Here is a 6763-nt window from a genome sequence, read left to right as displayed (position 1 = left end):
AAATAATAGTTTTGACATTAATTAGCTTTCGGTTATCAATGCTTAGTTGCCTGGATTAAAATAGTGATTTTGCTATATGTATGAGTACATACATTTTGTATAAAAATGATTTAAAATTATTTAAAATTGAATTATTTTAAATTATTTAAAAAAAAATATAATCAAAATTATTTTGCTCTTTAAAGTATACATCAAAGAGTACAAGAAAAATATATTGGTGCTTGAATCAATTCTACATATATAGTCCGAAGACTGTTTAAGTTATAACTTACAACTCCTCCAACGAATTTTCTATTATAGATGTAATCGATTCAAAGCGATTCAGAAAAAGAAAAACTCTTGCATATTGATGTCTTTACGTCATTGCAGAACATATAACATAATAAATGCAAGAACAATTGAATTAACATACTGGGTTATGGATCGCGGTCATGGTAATACAGTGAAGAAAGAAAATGTGGTGAATTAATATTAAAGAGCAGTAATGGCATTAATAGTGCTCATAGTTTAATTTTCTTCGTTCTAGTTATTCCGAGTAAATGACTAACCTCAGTCTCCTTATACTTTTTATACACTCTTTATACATTTTTCCATAAAGAGCACTTGTCTCGTTAATATTTAAGTACGTAGAGCACAACTCGACATTATCTAACAGTAGCATTGATTTCTAGAGCCTCTTCGTAAACCCTATATTATTTCTTATAAACACGCTTTTAGATTTATTTTGGGACTTAAAAAAAATGTTTATCATATTTAAACGTCTTGATACATTAATGATATGCGTAGATATGTATGACTATGACTTCTCCGAATCATTTCGGGAGGTGGCTTTAGAGATAGAAATGTGTTAATATGACCGATATAGATAAGTCAGATATAGACAAATATATATTTAATGTTATATAGATTACATTGAAACAAGATTTAAAAGTGTTTTAACCATTTCAAGAGCAATACAAAGAATTCAGTAACATAGATATAATAGTCAGTAATCACCAAAACTGTTTCAATTATACAGAAGTTGTTATAATTAGAAAACACATAACTTTAGAACTACAATTACAATTTTGAATACATTTTTATGGTAGAGAAAAGGTGCCTGTTAGTTATTTTATTCATACTCGCATTAGGGCCTCTCTTCTATAATGATTTCGTTGCTTAGTAGAAACAACTTTTGATTATTGTAAAAAAATAATAGTTATTTTTGAAACACGATTAGTCATCACTTCTAATATGACAGGCACGAGTTCTAAGAGTAGCACTTGCAGTCCAAATAAATTATATGCAGACTATAAACTAATTAAAAAATTCGAATATTTCCTAAGACCACTGATGATGAGTACTCGGCAATACTCGAAACAGCGTTGTATAGTCAGCCAAACTTCAATAAATTAACTAAAATTTTTGTTATTGTCTTTACATTTCTATTCGAACCCTTCTAACTTTTAAATAGTTTCAGTTATTATCTCTTCTTACCAAAATTTATGTTCTTTCTTTCTCTTTATTTCACTGTTAGTACTTGCCATAAAAATCTATACAACCAATAATAATGTAATAGAATTCTATGCAACTAACTCTAATGGACATCAAGAGCGTTCAAAACGAAGTTGCAAAATAGTTTTTCGGTCAGTGGTGACGCCTAAAACTCCAGTCAACGAGTCAACGAGGTGTTAGCTGATAAATATTCTGCTGTTGCCGACTAAAATAGAAATAGATGATCGAACTAGTGAGGGTTAAAAACCAATGCAATCTTTGAATAATGTTAAAGGAAATAGGTTTGGAGATGCTTGTAAGATTATGGAATTTCATCAGTTTCTCGAATATTATCAAATTAACAATATCAAAATTATTAAAAATTTATATAAATATGCTAACAATATGGATGACTTTAAAGAAACAAATAGCGAAAAAATTAAAGAAAATCTGACAAGTTTGATCTATTCTAGTGCTGGGTGCTATACTAATAGCAGACTTATAGCAGACTGTATAAAGACTTATAGTAAAGAAGTTCAATTCGTTTAAAAAAAATTAGATAATTTTGATTACGCAGACGACCTAAGTATCACTACACATACTTTGCTGGGCGTTCAAAACGAGGAAACAACTGGAAAAGCAAACGCGCACTCATTTGACATAGTGTTCAAAAAAATATGAAAGCTGTCGATAAATTTTGGTATATTGGCAATATTATTGGGAGTTCGAATTGTAGTGTTACCTCGCGCATCAACAAGGTTTGCTAAATTTCTCTTAAGTTTCATCGAGGACTAAAATTTAATTTACATTTAACTAACTCCATTTTTATGCAACAAAAACTGAGGAACGTTGCGTGTGATACGTGAAATTACAATCAAAGTGCATTGGTTGGACCTTTGTGAACAAAGGTCTAAGTTATATATTCAAATTTTTTTTGACGAAACGTTACCGCTAACACAGATCTATACCAGCTGACGAACAAGGTGCCTCTCTAGAAAGTATTCAAGAGAAAAATTTTAAATTGGATAAATCACATCTTGAGAGTGCTTAAAAAAGATATAGTGAAAATGACGCTTAAATATAACCCATAAGGCACACAAAGGACAGGTTGCCCATCTATCAACTGGAATTCCTCAGTATGAACAAAGTACTAGATTATAAACATCTGGCTGAAAACCAATAATTTAGCGCATAGTCGTCAAGAGATAAAGATTTTGTAACTGTCTTATTGTAAGGCAAGTTTTGAATTATTTATGTGTTTTAAATTGAAATATTCAAATAAACAAAAATAAAATAAACATATAGCATAAAATGGAGAAAATTTGAAAAATGCCGTGCAACACGTTGAGATCCTTGATGTTAAGACACACATCTTGATGAAGTATTGCTATGCATATTAATTCGTCATTAACCACGAAAATTGTAGTCAAGTGGAAAATTTATACCAGTGATAAATATGACAGAAATAAAAAATTTGGAAACATGAATGTGAGAGAAATGTGACTACGTGGACTTTTATTCTTTTTAGCATAAATACTGAAATATTGACTATTTTATGTTTTGTTTGGGATAAATACTGTTCCAAATTGGTGGTGCAATATTGATTAGTTTACTTTTTTTGGATAATATAAGTTTTTATATATCTCAAATAGATATACGGCAATCAAGAAGATTCATTGATCCTAAACACATCAAAATTGACGCTATCCTTAACCTAAGCATTTAAATTCTTTCAACATTTAAATTCTTACATGACACTGTAGACTGAAATACCACATAAAGAATATAGGTGTAGTAGAAAGTGATTCCTGTCGACTTTGTCATGAGGAAAAGGAAATATCAGAACACTGCCCTATGTAACTGCTCAGCGACGAGAAGAGGTGGACTTCACTACCTTGGAAGCGGAACGTTGATTCGAAATCAAATAGGTAAAATCAAGCCCACAGCAATTATGAGATTTATAAATAGTCTAGAATTAGTATAGGAAAAAACAATACCAACTTTAGTTTACAATTGTTTTAGTTGAGCATTTAGGCGCATAATAGATCTTTTAGGAAGGGGTGCATTTTTAGCCTCTTATTTAATAATAATAATAAGATCATTAAAAATTACAGGTAAAAAAAGTTGAACTGTCACGGGAATTGTGCTTTTTTTCTTATTAAACTGTACTTAATCAAGCGGTCGTACTAGGATTCTGTAAACGGTCACAACGGTCTAAAAGAAGCCCAACAACCACAAGTATCTACCTACCTATCGAACGACCCCATATATTTCCAACTAATTAATATGAAACCAACTTAGGAACCAGCTTAAACACCAAAAATGACGTCAGCCTAGAGATTCAATGAAGAATTACTCTTGCCAACAAATGTTACTTCGGGCTAAGTAAGCAATTGAGAAATAAAGCCCTCTCTCGACAAACAAAAATCACTCTCTACAAATCCCTTATCATGCCTGTGCTGCTGTATGGTGCAGAAGCTTGGACTATTACCAACAGTGATGAGAAGGCGTTAGGAGCATTCGAGAGAAAAATTCTGCAGAAGATCTATGGTCCCTTACGCGTTGGCGACGAGTATCGAATTAGATGGAACGATGAGCTGTATGAGCTATACTGCGACATTGACATAGTTAAGCGCATAAAAATTCAGCGGCTACGCTGGCTTGGTCATGTCGTGCGAATGGAAGGAAGTGCTCCGGCTAGAAAGGTATTTGATTCGGTACCCGCAGGTGGAAAACGCGGTAGAGGACGTCCACATCTTCGGTGGAAGGACCAGGTGACCAACGATTTGGGGGTCTCTTGGTACTACCAACTGGCGTCAGAAAGCAACTAATCGGGCTGACTGGCGGAGGCTACTTGACGCGGCCAAGGACGACACACGTCTGTAATGGCGGACTAAGTAAGTAAATAATTAATATGAAATATAATTCTCTAATTTAATGATTTCATATATTTTTAAATAATCTATCTAATCTAACTATCTATACTCACTTATAGTTATTTCATTTAACAACCCCATATATTTTCAACTAATTAAAATATAATATAGTATGTACTCTAATTTAATGATTCCATATATTTCTAAATGATTAAAAAATATTATCATGATCTAATTTAACGGCCCACATATGATATTTCCATATAGTTAAAAAAAATATAAATTAGCATTTATTTAAATAATTTTAATTGTGCTCTTCTACAGCTGAAGGATGTCAACATTAATTACGTGGAAAATCATAATCAACAACCTAGGAGCAATTTGCATATAAGTACATATCTCGATATTAATGGCGTCAAGTTGACAAGATTTAAAGAAAACACCGAAAGTGGTACAACACAGTCAATATTCCCAGTTCTTCACTCTCGTTTATTGGCACTCCTTACTACCATTTTTTAACATCCAATCATTCATTTTATTTTGAAACTAAATTTAGAAAAATTTAAAAATAGCAGAATATAAAAATTGTGTAAAATTTATGAATGGTGCTGTAGCCGGCGAATTTAATAAGGATGCCTAAAATTTATTTGAACCACGTACGCAGAGCCCCACGCACCAATTTATGTTTATCAAATTTATGCGTTGAAAAATTGGTCTACACAAGGAATACAAGGTACACAAGGTATACAAGGTACAGAAGGTAAACTGTTGTGGTACAAGTGGTGACGCAAGCACGTGTGCAACTGAAGCCCAAAACCAAAAACCCAATGTGAACAGCATCCTTAGTCACTTTATTTGTGTATATTTGTATTTTATTAAATTTAATGAATGCGTTTATACGAGTAGGTAAGTTCTGACTTATTTATATATACTTAGTTATTGGCTGTAAAGTCCTTATGGCGCCTAGTTGTGTATTAAAATTTATTATTCGCTAACTAACCGAAGCAGCTGTGTAAGTCTCAAATTGTTTACAAAGCTAAAAAGCAACAGGATGAGCAAATGAGCAAAAATAGCAACTTTATTAACCACATGACAGGAAACACATACTTACAAAACGCAATTATATGCACCGTAAATTGGAGAGCAAATCAGCTGTGTCCTGTGCTTAAAGGATACGCTGGACGGATACTATCCTACTGATAGCGTTTTATTTGCGTTTATTTATTTTGATTTAACCAGCATTATGCTTGTCTTATTATTAAGTGGAAAATTTGTTACAATTTTGTAGGGAGGACATGCGCAAAAAACGCCTTCTGTGGCAGTTTAAATTTATTCGACAATAAAGCAAGAAGAAAACAATATAAACGATGCAAATACATCTCCAGCTCTCTCTCATCCTACACTCAATGAGGCTTGTAATATCCTCGACATTGGGGCACACGACACACGGTACACGGCGCATTAACTGAACAACAAATATTTACGTATAAATACAGCGCAATTGCCCTGAATTCTTTCAGTCATTAATTTGCCTCAATTTGCTCCAAAACCTACCGAAACCTGGGTGAAAAAAAATATATTTTTATTATTGTGAAAGTGTTTACTATTGAACTTGTTATTATTGAACTAAAAATATAAAAGTATTAAAAAATTAAATATAATAATTGTTAAAATTAAAAGGTAAGTTTGATAAAAATGTTTTCTGGAATAATTTGGAATGCATCAAACTGAAGAAGTAAATGCAGTGTTAGAATAAATTTTAATAAATAAACTGGAATAATAATTATTATTATGAAATATACAGAAAAATGTATTTCAGATTAATTAAGAATCATAAATAAATAATTAAACATAGTAAAATAATAAAAAATAAAAATACTGACACAAAAAAAAATTGTGCGTAGATATAAGGAAGGAATTATTAAATATCATATCAAATAACAAATCCTGAAAGGTAGATTCTTTTCTTTACCCGTAAAGTGATAAACGATATATGTATATAATAAATATATAAGAAAAGTACTATCAAATATACTATCAGTTAAATAATCATCATAGATGGAGTTGTTTCTTTAACCGTAGAGTGATGACTGATATGTGTATATAATAAATATATAAGAAAAAAATTATCAAATATACTATCAGTTAAATAATCATCACAGATGGAGTTGTTTCTTTAACCGTAGAGTGATGACTGATATGTAATAAATACATAAGAAAAAATTTTCAAATATACTATCAGTTAAATAATCATCACAGATGGAGTTGTTTCTTTAACCGTAGAGTGATGAACGATATGTGTATATAATAAATATATAAGAAAAAAATTATCAAAAATATTATCAGTTAAATAATCATCACAGATGGAGTTGTATCTTTAACCGTAGAGTGATGAACATAATATGTATAAATCA

The sequence above is a fragment of the Teleopsis dalmanni genome, chromosome 1 (assembly GCF_002237135.1).
Source record: "Teleopsis dalmanni isolate 2A chromosome 1, ASM223713v2, whole genome shotgun sequence".
NCBI classification, from domain to species: Eukaryota; Metazoa; Arthropoda; class Insecta; order Diptera; family Diopsidae; genus Teleopsis; species Teleopsis dalmanni.
Note: the sequence above shows the minus strand (reverse complement) of the source record.